The sequence below is a fragment of the Elaeis guineensis genome, chromosome 9 (assembly GCF_000442705.2).
Source record: "Elaeis guineensis isolate ETL-2024a chromosome 9, EG11, whole genome shotgun sequence".
NCBI classification, from domain to species: Eukaryota; Viridiplantae; Streptophyta; class Magnoliopsida; order Arecales; family Arecaceae; genus Elaeis; species Elaeis guineensis.
In genome coordinates, this window is record NC_026001.2 from 60,464,152 (window position 1) to 60,479,026 (window position 14,875).

Consider the following 14,875-nt stretch of genomic DNA (forward strand, 5'->3'; position numbering starts at 1 on the left):
CCAGCTCCCGTAGGAGTCCGGGCAGAGTCTACCTGCAATTTGGAGTTAGGGGCGAAGTCCGGCTCCCGTAGGAGTCCGGACGAAGTCTACCTGCAATTGGAGTCGTGGGCGGAGTCCGGCTCCCATAGGAGTCCGGACGAAGTCTGCCTGCAATTGGAGTCGTGGGCGGAGTCCGGCTCCTGTAGGAGTCCCAACGAAGTCTGCCTGCAGCCGGAGTCGGGGACGAGGTCTGGCTCCTGTAGGAGTCCGGGCAGAGTCTACCTGCAATTGGAGTTGGGGGCGAAGTCTGGCTCCCGTAGGAGTCCGGACAAAGTCTACCTGCAATTGGAATCGTGGGCGGAGTCCGGCTCCCGTAGGAGTCCGGACGAAGCCTGCCTGTAATTGGAGTTATCGACGGAGTCCGACTCCCGTAAGAGTCCGGACGAAGTCTGCCCGCAATTGGAGTAGTGGGTGGAGTCCGACTCCCGTAGGAGTCCGGATGAAGTCTGCCTACAGTCGGAGTCGGGGATGAGGTCCGGCTCCCTTAGGAGTCTGGGCAGAGTCTTCCTGCAGCCGGAGTTGGGGACGAGGTCTGGCTCCTGTAGGAGTCCGGGCAGAGTCTACCTGCAATTGGAGTTAGGGGCAAAGTCCGGCTAACGTAGGAGTTCGGATGAAGTCTACCTGCAATTGGAGTCATGGGTGGAGTCCGGCTTCCGTAGGAGTCCGGACGAAGTCTGCCTGCAATTGGAGTCATGGGTGGAGTCCGGCTCCCGTAGGAGTCCGGACGAAGTTTGCTTGCAGTCAGAGTCGGGGATGAGGTCCGGCTCCCGTAGGAGTCCGGGCAGAGTCTACCTACAATTGGAGTTGGGGGCGAAGTCCGGCTCCCGTAGGAGTCCGGACGAAGTCTACCTGCAATTGGAGTCGTGGGCGGAGTCCGGCTCCCGTAGGAGTCCGGACGAAGTCTACCTGCAATTGGAGTCGTGGGCGGAGTCCGACTCCCGTAGGAGTCTGGACGAAGTCTGCCTGCAGCCGAGTCGGAGACGAGGTCTGGCTCTCGTAGGAGTCCGATCGATGCTGGTGGGGGCTTATCCGTCAGCAAAACTTGGGAGTGTTGCGGGGGCTCGATCGCCCGGGAGGTTTGAAGAGACGTCATCGAAGGTCGGAAGTCGGTTGGATCCCCGGAGGGTCACTCCTGTCACAAACTTCGGCTGGGGGGTATTTTATACCCAACAAAGACAATATTGGCTAAGTAGGGGAAGAACTAATTTTTAAAAAGACATCTAGATCAGATGATATCTCTCCTTTTTCTTTCTCTTATTATGCACCCTTTAATTTTTTTCTTACTCCATTGAGGACAATATCGATTAAATTAGGGGAGAAAATAAAAATAATAAATTTTTAAGTCCTCAAGTAAGTTAGTATTTAGCATTTAAGCACCTGATTACACTTAAGAATCGAGTTAAATCAAATATTTTTTAAAAAAAATTGATGTATAGATTAGAAAATTTATGAGATATTAAGGGATCAAGTATTAAGAAAACTCAACAAAAAGTTAAGTTTAGAATTTAAATAGTTTTTTTTAAGTATTTCTAAATTTTTTTACCAGCATCACAGAAGAGTTTACTTTCTATGGGCTTGTGTAGGGTAACTATACATTTTTTCATATATATATATATATATATATATATATATATATATAATTTTAGGTACTTCATGCTGAGTAACCAGGTCTCTTTACCTAAACAAGCATTGAGTTTTGCATCAAAAAGTATGAAGGGCAAAGAAGCTTTGTTGTAAAGCTAGTTTTAACTCAAAGTCTGTTTGATTCGAGTAAGTAGGTCTGAGAGATATTCTATACCTAGTGTCCTAAAGCCATCTAGTTTGAGAGTCATTGGCTGAAAACTCACTACATGAATCAAACAGAAAGCTTAAGGGGTTAGGACATTCAATAGCAGTACAACGTTAAAAAAAAAAATCAATAAATCAATAAATAAAAGATGGAAGTAACAATATACTTGTCTATATGAAGGTTAATGATTTAGAGATAAAAGTAAAAATAATTTAGAAAAGTTCAAAAAATATTTAGTATTTTTAGTTTAACTCTCATATTAATTAATATTAATACTCTAATGACATACCTCGCTCACGCTCTACTGAATATCAATGGTCTTTGGAAAATTGATTGGTGAAATTCAAAATTTTAAATTAAATGGTACTTAATTCTAAATTCTTTCTTTATTTGAGGATGAGCAAAGTTTAAGTTGAATGGTGTGATAAGTGATATATTTTTATATTTATTCAAGATATTTTTGATAATTTATGATGCTATTATCTTCTTAAAAATTTAATTTCATAAATAAACTAGATTTTCTTACCAAAATAAATAATTTTAAAAAATATAAAATTAGAGTATATTTATGGAAAAAATATCAAGTTAATTGAGCAATTTTAAGTACCAAAATAATGATGAATTTTTAAAAAATTTAATACATATTTTTTCTTATTTTTCAGGCAAAAATTAGAGCAAAAATCAAGCTAAAATATCCTAAAAAATATTAAAAATTACCTTCGATGTATGGTGGACCGGCCGCTTGGTCCACAGATTCAAGGGCATGGTCCACAGAAATAGTTCGTGGCACACGATGTAGTCCACGATGGGTGGAAGGCTTTCTATGCTGATTGACAGTCCAAATTTCATCTGAAGCGAGATCCGATGGCTGTGATGGATCCCAACCTTGAATAGGAGATAAAATGCATGATCGGACAGCCAGAAATTAATCTGACATGAGATCCAATAGTTGTTATCATATCCCACCTTGATAAGGAGTATAATGCTGCTTTTTAGAGCGATCTGGGTGGTCCATTGAAGATCTAACAATCAGAATTAAATTATACGAGTATAATATGATTTCTAAGGGTTTTAGGACTCCTTTTGTGATCAGAAAAAGATGAAAAATTTATCTATAAATAGGAGATTCAAAAAAAATATGAAGAAAAAAAAATCAAAAGAAAAGTAAAAAAAATAGAGAAAAAAATCAAAGAGCTTTAGGGATCAAAAATTGAGAGAATATGGAACTAGAGATCTTGATGCGTGGCTAAATCTCTTCAAATCTAGGAATACGATGAAGCCTGTAAATAGATTTTTATTTTTTTATATATTTAATTTTTATAAAATAAAATTATATTTTTATTTCATATTTTTTTTAATTTTTTGAGGTATTAATCTAGCCTACACAGCCTATATCCTCTATGACGAGCCGTGATTCCTGGATATGGTCCGTGCTTAGGAGAGATAGATCGTGATATATTAGATTAAATCTTATATCTTATAATTAAATTTAGATAGTTTATACTCTGATAGGACGAGCCGTGATATATTGATAGAGTCCATATCCATTAGAGATAAGCTATACTAATACCCTAATCACAAGAATTAATATTACAATATAAAAAAAATAAATCTAATTTGCATGGTGGATTCAAAATTTTTAGATTATTTTTCTAACTTATTTTTTTATAAATTAATTTATATTTATAATTAAATTCTTATTATTTTATTTCTTTTTAATCTTTCTATAATCAATTCTCTTTTATTTCTTCTTAAAAAAAATAATCATCCTAAATCTCTGTAGAAATGATCCCGACTCATCCTATCTATATAGTTTGAGTTAGTTTTTATTCTTGACCACCTACAACAGCGATCAGACACATAATGGATGCACTATTAAGAGTTGACAGTTTAAACTTTGGGTCATCCTAACATCAAGGGTTAAAAGGATGAATTATACGGTAACTATATCCAAATAAGTTCTTGAGTGTTGCTTTGCATACATTCGGCCTATCTGGATGTTTGATACCATTGCTAGATGGTTACTCCGATTGGTACAAAAATTAGTTCCTGTGCTACCAGCTTAGGTTCGAACCTATGAGATCACACACATTAAAAGTTTCTCTCTTATCACATAGCTAATCTGAAGAGTCTTAGTGGACGGAGACTCTGGTGAAGAGTCCCACTAGATGGAGACTCTATTGAAGAGTCCCACTGGATGAGAACTCTAGAGAAGAGTCCCACTAAACTTGGACTCTATTATTAATGAAGGATTAATTAATGATTAGATCATTAATTAGCTCAATTTGATTGAGCATTAAAGTCTGGATCAAGTCTGATTGAATTAGATTTAATCAGATCAGGTCTGATTAGGTTATGAGATGACCTAATTGGTAAGAAAGAAATGATCCTGATTTGATCAGATCTATAGCTCAATTAATTTATTATTTGATTAGATTTAATTGAGATTATAAAAGCCTAATTAGATTAAATTTATTAAATTTTATTTAGACCTAATTGGATTGGATTTGAAAGAAATCTAATTGGTTAAATGCTAGAGTCCCAAATGAACGGGACTCTCTCCCTTGCGACACCCAAATTGTCTCACACCTTTTCTCACCATACAAAATCAGTTTGTGTGTGAAAAAATTAAAAAATAATCCTTCTTTTGTCACCCATTAAGGATAGAAATTGGTTCATTTTAATTTAAATTTAAAATAATTTGAATTTCAAACTAAAACCTTATCCATATCCTTCCACATGTTGGCTGTTTTTTAAGGCATATATTGTGTGCAAGAAAAGGAAGTCTTTATGATTATTTTCTATATCCAATTTTCTATAGTAAGTCTCTCTTTAATTCAGATAAGGATGAAAAAAAGTTAAAGTCAAATTAAAATTCAAAATGATTTGAATTACAACAAACTCCAGCTTTTATCTGTCTTACCTGATTTGTGCGACAACCATAAAAGGGCCACAATTTTATGCACCAACAAGAGAGAGCTTTTCACTGTGATATATCAAAGAGAAAGAGAGGCCAAAATTCTTCTTTGGGGTGTGAAGTTTGGATGGTTTTCTTTTTTCTTTGGCGTGAACAAAAGAGGAGACCATTCTCCTCTCGGGTGAGAGACCTAGAACTGTTCTAGATTTTTGGGTGAGAAAAAAATCAGAGAGAAGAGAGTCTTCATCTGATTTTTCTCTACCATCCAGCATCCTCCTCTAATCCATCTTCAACATTGAAAAGGTCTGAGGTAATCGAAGAAGAAGATCAAGTCAGATCTGCCATCAGAAGCCAACTGCGCAAGCTAGCACTCCCGCGGAGGGTTGATCGGTCCGAGGGTTTTGTATGGACCATTCGTAGAGGCCGGATACTTATGCGGTTGTGAGCGACCAAAGAAAACTTTCAGATCTACATTCTTGATCATGAAGTTTGACTACCCATACTCAGATATTGGGTTCGGAATCCTAAAATTGGTAATTAGATTTATTACTAAATACTGTTTTTGGTTCACATGCTTGTCATTTTAGATTCAGATTTTTATACATATAAATTTATGCCATAGATCTATTTGTAGAAGTTTTATAATCAGATCTTATACATATATTTATAGATTAAATAGTTTAATCTAATATTCTTTCACTAAAAAATTTTTGAAATACATGCATGAAATTTTTGTGCATCCCAATAATGGTATCAGAGCCAGGTTCGATATGACATGATATTATATACATATAGATCTATAATTTAATTTAGATTAGATTTGATATATAATATTTAGATCTAAAATTAGTTATAGATCTAATCACACAAACTGATATAAGATTGTCCTGCTATAAGGTTTATCCCTTACAGTGCAAAAGTTGTCCTAGTTTGTGCTGATTTTTATAAAGTTTGATTTTAATTTGAAGTATGTAAAATTTATTTATGATGATTATTATTTAATTTTAATATAATCAAAATATAACAATCAGATTTAAAATAATTTAAATTAGATCTAAATTATTTAAATTAGATGATTTGAGTAGCGAAGTAATCGGATTGGATTTATCACCAAGCCGTCCGGTCATAGGAGGTAATAGAGATTAGATCTCTCTTTTTTTTATTCAATTGGATCCTCTTATGATGTTTAGGGGTGCCATTATAACTATATCCCATAAAGATGAATGCGAAAAGAAAACTTTACTTTTTTCAAAATCCTAAGATTGTGTATATGATACATTATATGAAAAGTAGTTGCATCTAATCTTTGTAAATAAAATCTAGAATCATGAATATATTTAAAATAGTTCTAAAATAATTTATGATTAATTTTATCATTATTTATACAAAATTATTTTGATCTAAAATTAATGTAATTGTTACAATTCGCCTGTTGAGTCGACTTAGTATTATTTGGGTCGACTCAGGATGCTGGTTTCTCAGCTCAATTTTTATTGAGCTGACTCATTATTATAGACTAAAAATTATGATTAATAATTAATCATCAATAAGTTAACTAAGTCTCAGAACTTAGTCGACACATTGTGATGAGTAGACTCAATCCAGGTGTGAGTCGATTCAAGTTTCAGATCTAAATGATAATACATAAAATTAATTATAAAAATATTTTATAAAATTTAAAATTATTTTTAAATATCAAACTCCTACCCACAGCCTCAAATTTAATTAAGAATTAAGTTGAACCTATTAGATCTAGAATTATGAATTAAAGATCTAATGTCATTCGCATAAAATATGGGTGATGGGTTTATGGTTAGCTTGATCAGGTCCTCCAAATTGGGTTAGACCTAGGGTTAGAATCAAAGAACAAATAGACTAAGAAGAAAAATTAGATTAAATCAGAATTTTTCTAGAGCCAATACAATAGTTGTAGTTGGTCGAGTCCATGTCTTTAATTAGACCCAAATAGACTTCAATCTTGAGCTCAACAGTCAAACTCAAATCTATAAGTAGATCCAATTGAAACTGATTAATCAATTGGTGTCTAAGGTGAATTTGGCAGTCTTGATCGGTGATTTTTAATTGGGAGCTATCTGCACAGATTGAGTCTATGATGAGTTAATGGCATATCCGTCCCATCGATCTCACTTATCTGGCCAACATGGTGAATCAAGTTTTGGTTAGATCACTTAATGATTAGGGTTGACCCATGCTTACTAAAAAATTAGTTCGACTGATTTAGGTGCCCCTAGTTTGACTTATCTTTATCCTCGACATGACTTAGTGAAGTCAGTGAGAGGATTGATGACTTGTCAGTTGGACCAGCTTGTTTCTAGTCCACCCTGATCTGACTTGGTGAAGTCAGTGGGAGGATTAAGATTAGTTGGTCTATGTATTTAATTCTGTTAAATTATGTTTGTTGAAAAATATGTCTCAAAAGTCAATCGTCAAGCTATTGATGATTGAGCAACCAAGTATTGTAATTGATTTATTAATAAATAAAATATATTTTTGGTATTTTCATCATAAACTTTCATCTTTTAATGAACTCCGTTGTTACGATGAAGTCCTTAGGACTATTCAGATTCGATAAAGAGAGGATTTATCGATTAGTCTTTAAAATAGTTCACGATCAAATGATAAGCTGTTAATAAGGACGAAGCTTCTATTGAGCATAGGTTGCTGTAGGCCATATGAGTTGGTTGTCCTCTTAACCAAGGAGTGTGGAGACACTGGTATGGCATACAGGTGAGATGTAAGGGTACATCATCATTGAACGTGACCAACTCCAGAGCAATCTGCTGTCGAGAATGTCTCTGATGGGATATAGGTATAAGTATCCCTTAGACCTGAGATCACCTCAGTGACTTGCAAGCAACTCACTGTGCTTTGGTACTGGACTAACTGAATTTTTAATTCAGTGATGGAAGGCTTCTGGGCATAGTCAAGTACTTACAAAGTTAGAGTGTGATCGAGATGGGATTGACCACTCTAAGAGTTAGAGAAGAATAAGGCACTGTATTTCAATTTAGTAAAACCTTGGCCAGGGTAATCCATCAGATGAATTTGATATTTTGAAATACAATGTGGACAACTTGATCAGAGTTGACAGTTGAACTCTGAGGTATCCTATGATCATTTTGGTCAAGGAGATAAATTATATGGAAACTATATCCGCATGGGTTCTAAGGATGTTGTTCTATACATTCGACCTATCCAATCATCAAGTATCATTACTAGATGATCACTTCGATTGGTATAAAAATTTATTTCTATGCTATCAGCTTAGGTTCAAACCTATGAGGTCACACACATTAGAGTTCATGATCTGATCGGATGGTTGATCAACGATTAAGAATCGTTCTAGGATTAAATGATCAATACGATTTACATTTAACCTAGTGCAAGTGTTGCAAAAGGATCGATTAGCAATTCGATTGTTAATTGGTTTAATTTGATTAAACCAATAGACTAAGATTTAGTCTAATTAAATATTATTTAATTAGATTTAATTTGAACTTGATTAGATCAAGTCCAATTGGTTTATTGGATAAGCCAAGTGCAAGGAAAAAACTAGTCCTAGTTCAATTAGGACTTGGATCAACCTAATTTTTAATTTGATTCAAAAATTAAATCAGATTTAAATCTAAATTAATCTGATTAAATTAGATTATTAATTGGGTTAAGATCTATTTTAATTGGGTTGATCTAATTTTGGTTTGATTTGGTTTGAGAAACCAAATTAAAATAAGTCATAAGATAGAATCCTAGTAAGACTAAGATTCCACCTTGCGCCACATAAGCCCCCCCCCACGCCCTCTCTCTTATTCCACGCCAATCCCCTCTTATTTTGTATGACAAAAGCCCTCTCCCAAGTCTTTCCCATGTCCAAAAGGTTTTCTCTCTTCTTTCATACATGGAAAGTGGTTGTGGATCAAATCAAAGGAGGAATAAGTTTGGATTTCAAATTCTATGAGATAGAGTTTTAAAAATCCAAAATTCTTTTCTTTTTGCATCGAATTTTCTAGATTTTTTCTAAAATTTTTATAGATTTTAGGGCACACATTGTGAACCCTTTGCTGGTGGTCCATACACAAAAATAAGAAGGAGGCGCCCAAGAGTTGGGCATCCCTTATCTTGCCATGTTTGGATAAGCCTTGACTAGGTATTTGACCTAGACAAAGACTCAATCATATCTCTATCTATAAAATGAGTTTCTTCATAAAAGTTTCAAAGAACATAGAGATTTGAGAAATTTTTGGGGCATCCAAAAATCAGAGAGAAAGACCTTTGGGTCGTGGAGATATAATAGACACAAGACAGGGTGTCTAGGAGAGAATAAAGAGAAGAAGAAGAGGATCTTCTTCTAGGGTTGATAGTTTCATCTCTTCCCTTCCTCCATCTTGAGTTTTCTGAGAGCATCTCAAATTTAAAACTCCTCCTCCTACTTCTCATCTTTGAAAGAGCCCAAATCAAGAAGAATGAGGCACCTGATCAACCATCGAAGAAGGATCAGCGCAGTACTAGCATACTGTGCTGATTTCCTGAAGTAAGACTTTTGATCGAGATTCGTGGGCTCATGTGGATAACTCCTAGAGATCGGACGTGTGTGCAGTTTGCAACATCATCCTCAAGCCCGGATCAGCAAGGTTAGAACGTCTAACTTGCAAGGTAATAGATCTGATCTATTGTTTAATACATACATTAGATGTAGTATAGAAATATATTGATATGATCAATATGTAGTTCATGCTCTATATATTTTAATTTTTAATTTAATACTATGTAATAATCATGTAATAGAATCTTAGATCTAGGGATTCTCTAATTTTAGAAAATAAATTTTGATTTATTTTAGTCTTCCGTTGCCTGATCTTGAAAAAGTTTCAAGATCTAACCCTGAAATCCTAGATCTGGTTCCTTCAATGTTAACCAAATCTTCTAAAGTATTAGGTCCATAAAATGAGTTGGTTATGGTGATAACTAGATCATAGCCTCCCATTAAGGTGAATGGTAATGGTCCATTATTTCTAATTGACATTGCAGGCACCATCCGACTAGTGTTTCTCTGAATGATGAAATTATTATTCATCATATGATGACTCTGTTATACTATCTGATGAATGATTGGATTGGTCAAATCATACTCAGACCTGATTATTTATTAGTTAGAATCACTGAGTAGGTTTATGTTAATGGTTGGACCAAACCAGGACTTTCAGTGGAGACCCATCGCCTACTGAAATAAAATTGAGGTAAAATTAATTACTAAAAATTATTTTAAAAAAATAATTGGTTGAGAACCTACCCATAGATGCATATGAGTTGGCCGAGCCATACTCAGACTTGTATGCAGTCTGTGTGGATTTTAGTATCCACTAAAGAACTAAGGTAATTCTTGAAATTGGAGGTAGAGGCTATCAATTCGTATAAAATAGTGAGAGAATCTTTAGACTAAAGTCCATATCTTTAGGCTTGATTAATTCATATACTAATTAGGTCGATATTTTTTTTATTTTTCAAAATGGCTAGTAATTTATCACTCCACTCACTATTTGATAGTGATGAGCTTATTGGACTCAACTTTGATAGCCAGTATCAAAAGTTGAATATTAGTCTTGAGCCCAATCTAGCTAAAATGTTTAGGACTGAATCGAGTCAAGTAGACTATGACCCAAATAGGTTAAAGAGAAATAAGCAATTAGTTGCTGATCAAGGTGCCTATATGATAACACATTGTAATTTCTTTATATGTGACATTACTATCTGGGTATTGGATACCGAAAGTCTAGTTCACATATGTAATTCATTGCAAGGACTTCAATTTAGTAGAAAATTTGAGAACAATGAGAGATTCCTAAATATGAAAGATGAAAGTTAAGTTCCAATCCGAACTTTAGGAGTTGTCGAGCTTATTTTCAAGTCTAATAGTGTCATTTTAAGTGATTGTCACTATTATCTATCTTTCTTAATGAATATAATCTCTATTGATCTTTTGGCCAAAGATGGTTATAGTTTATCAATAAAAAATATTATTGTGATACCATTATGAATAATGTAACAATAATGCGAGGATAATTAAGAAATGGTATCTATGTATTGTCACAACCTATGAGTAATGTACACTCCAAATAAACATCTAAAATTAGATAATGTCACAGATGCCTACCATTGGCATTGCAGGCTCAGTCATATTAACAAAAGTAGGATAAACAGTTAGCACAAGAGGGTATCCTCAATATCAATGATTATGAATCATTGCCGATCTATGAGTCTTGTCTTCTTGGAAAGATGACTAAGTCACCTTTAAATGAAAAAGGTGAATGAGCTAGTGAAGTTCTAGGTCTAATACATAGTAATGTTTGTGGACCTATGAACATTAGTACCAGAGGAGGGTATAACTATTTCATTACATTCACAGACAACCTATCTAGGTATGGGTATATCTACTTAATGAAATACAAGTCTGAATTATTTGAAATATTCAAATAATTTTGTAATGAAGTAGAAAAATAAACTGAAAAAAGTATTAAGACTCTTTAATCTGACGATGGGGTGAATATCTTTTCAGTGAATTTCTGACATATCTTGAAGAGAATAAAATTCTCTCACAATAGACTCCTCCAGGGACACCATAGCATAATGATGTCTCAAAAAGAAGAAATCGAACCTTGTTGGATATGGTTTGGTCCATGATGGGGTTTACAAGTCTGTCGATCTCTTTTTGAGAATATGCACTTGAGACAGCCTGTTTTGTGCTCAATAATATTTCAAGCAAGTCAATTAGTAAAACACCATATGAGATATGGTTAGGACGTAGGCCGAACCTCACTTACCTTCAGATTTAGGGATGTCCGACTTATGTCAAATGATTACAAACTGACAAGCTCGGACCTAGATTCGATAAGTATAATTTTGTAGGATACCTTAAGGAAACAAGAGGATATTACTTTTACCTCTCTGCTGAACAAAAAGTATTTGTCAGCAGTAAGGCACACTTTTTGGAAAAGAAGTTTCTTAATGAAGGAATAAGTACCTCTAAAGTCGAGCTTGATGAAGTTCGACAGGTAGAAGAACTAACATCAGGTACTGAATCTGAATTGAATTTGATAAGATCAAACCCATAGCCCAATATACAAATATCCTTAAGGCGATCTGGTAGAGTATCACATTAGTCGGACAGATACCTAGGTTTCTTAGTCCAAGATGGAGATCCTGTTAAGCTCGATGAGAACAACAAGGATCCAGTCACCTACATGGATGCAATGTAGAAGTCTGACTCTGAAAAATGACTTGAAGCCATGAAATCCGAAATGAAGTCCATGAAGATCAACAATGTGTGGACATTGGTTGATCCACCTGAAGGGGTAAAACCCATAAGGTGTAAGTGGATCTTCAAAAGGAAAAGGAGTGCAAACGGGAAGGTTGAGACCTATAAAGTCCATCTGGTTGTCAAGAGGTATCATCAATGTTATGGTGTTAATTATGATGAGATATTCTCTCTTGTGGCAATGCTCAAGTCTATTCGGATCATGCTTGCGGTAGTGGCATACTTGAACTATGAAGTCTGGCAAATGGATGTGAAAACAGCTTTTCTAAATGGAGAGCTGAATGAAGAGGTGTATATGATACAACCTGAAGGGTTCATATCTACAGATGAGTCTAAGGTGTGCAAACTTCAAAGATCCATTTATGGATTGAAACAAGCATCTCAGAGTTGAAACATACATTTTGATAAGGTGATCAGAACGTATGGCTTCATTAAGAACAGAGAGAAACTCTGTATATATAAGTGGGCTAATGGTTCAATAATTGTATTTCTTATTTTGTATGTTGACGATATTCCCTTAATCAAGAATGATGTCCCTACATTACAGGGAATAAAAGTATGGCTATCGTCATAATTCTTCATGAAAGATTTGAGAGAAGCAGCCTACATCCTGAAGTGAAATTTGAGTGCAGGGGTAAAATGGTAATTTTAAAACTTTTCAAAATCATTATTTTATAGTAGAAATTATTAATTAATCTAATTAATTAATATGTGTTTATCCTACACTAGGATCTAAATATGATATACAGCATGCATGCATTTAAATTTGAAATTCAAATTTGAACAGTAAATAATTTACTGTTCTGTGTTCAAAACACAATACCTTTGTGCGGGTAGTCGATCACTGCAATCTGATCACCGTCAAAAAGATCTGATCATCGTAATGCAGCCACACAGTGTGTCTGGCCTCTGTGGATCATCCACACGAAGTTCTCGATCTGATCGGCTCCTCACGAGTGCTAGCTCGTTGTGGAGTCCTTTCGACGGTCGATGCTGATCGAACTCGTTCAATCGATGCCTGCCGACTCCTCGGACACTTTGGATCATCAGCAAGTGTGCTTGAGAGATTGATGAAGCTCTCCCTAAAATTGGTGGGCTCACAACACTCGTAGCTCACCTTCTCACTTCTCGAACCCCAGGCTGAAACCCTAGGGAACTCACTGAAAACTCTATGCCCACTTTTCTTTCTTTTCTTTCTTTTTCTCTCGAAAGGTTTTGGACCTTCACCTCATGCACAAGGCTTCCTCATGCACCAGGCTTTTTCTCCAAAAAATTCTATGCACGCCCCATCCTTCTCTTCTTTTTAAAACAACGTAGAATGTGTCTTATCCACGTGAGAGGATAATGATAAGTGGTTGCACATTTGAATTCAAATCAAATTTGAATTCAAATGCAAACCAACTCATCCCTATCCACTTGGGCATGAGAAGAGAAGGGGTGTGGCTTCATTTATGCGTAGAGAGTTTATACGAGAAACACTTTCTCATGTAGAACATGGGGCACTAAAGAGGATAAGGACATGGCGCATGGATTGGTTGCTCATTCAAATTCAAACTTTCTTTTGAATTTGAATGGCCAACCAACCATCCTTATCCACCTATATGGCACACAAATATGGGGCATGGGAAGGGCTTTGCATGAGAGAAAATTCATGAGAAGTTGCTTCTAGTGAATTCAAATGGGTGCGGAGATATGAGGTGGCGTAGGGATTTGAATTCAAATGGTGGTTTAATCTTAATTGAACCAACCTAATCAAAATAGGTTAAGCACAATTAGACTAAATTAAACCTAACTTGATTAGGCTTAATCAGGCTCAATAAAATCCTAATCAAATCAGAAATTGACTAAGCCCAACCCCTGATCAAATCAGAGACCAAACCATCTCGACGATTAGGTCAACTCTTAACCTAATCGGGTCAAACCCAACTGAATCCAATTCAATTGGACTTGATCCAAAAATAATTACTCAATCAAATTGAGTTAATTAGTGATCAAATTACTAATTAAACCTCTCATAAATACTGAGTCCAAATCCGATGGGCAATCGGGTATCAAAGTCCATTGATATGAAATCTTGATCGAAGAGTCCCAAACCAGTGGGACTCTTGACCCCGGTACCCAAAATGTGTGGGACTCGTGATCAGAGAATCTTGATTCTCGATCACAGAGTCCCAAACACATAGGATGCATAGTCTACAAATATTAGGACTCTTCATCAGCCATCAGATCAGATAGAAACCTCTAATGTGTGTGACCCTGCAGGTTCGAACCTAAGCCGGTAGCACAGGAACCAATTTCTGTACTAATCGAAGTAACCATCTAGTAATGGTACCTAATATTTGGATAGGTTGAATAGTCATAATTGCAACACTCAAAACCTACATGAATATGGTTACTGTATAATTCATCCCTTTTGACCCCTGTATTTAGGATGACTCAGGGTTAAACTGTCAACCCTGATTAGATTATCCGAATCGTGCTCAACTCAAACAGTCCTGTGACTCCTCACTAGGACTACCCTGGCCAAGGTTTTGCTAAATTAAAATACGACTGTACACAGCTCCTGAATTGGAGTGGTCAATCCCATCTTGACACACGCACCGACAAGTCAAGTACTTGACTACACCCAGCATCCTTCCATCACTGAATTAGAAATTTAGGTAGTCCAATGTCTAAGTGCAGTGAGTTGCTTGCAAGTCACCATGGCAGTCTCAGGTTGGAGGGACATTTATACCCATATCCCATCGGAGCAAATCTTGACAGCAGAGATAGCTCTGGAGTCGGTCACGTTCAGTGCAGA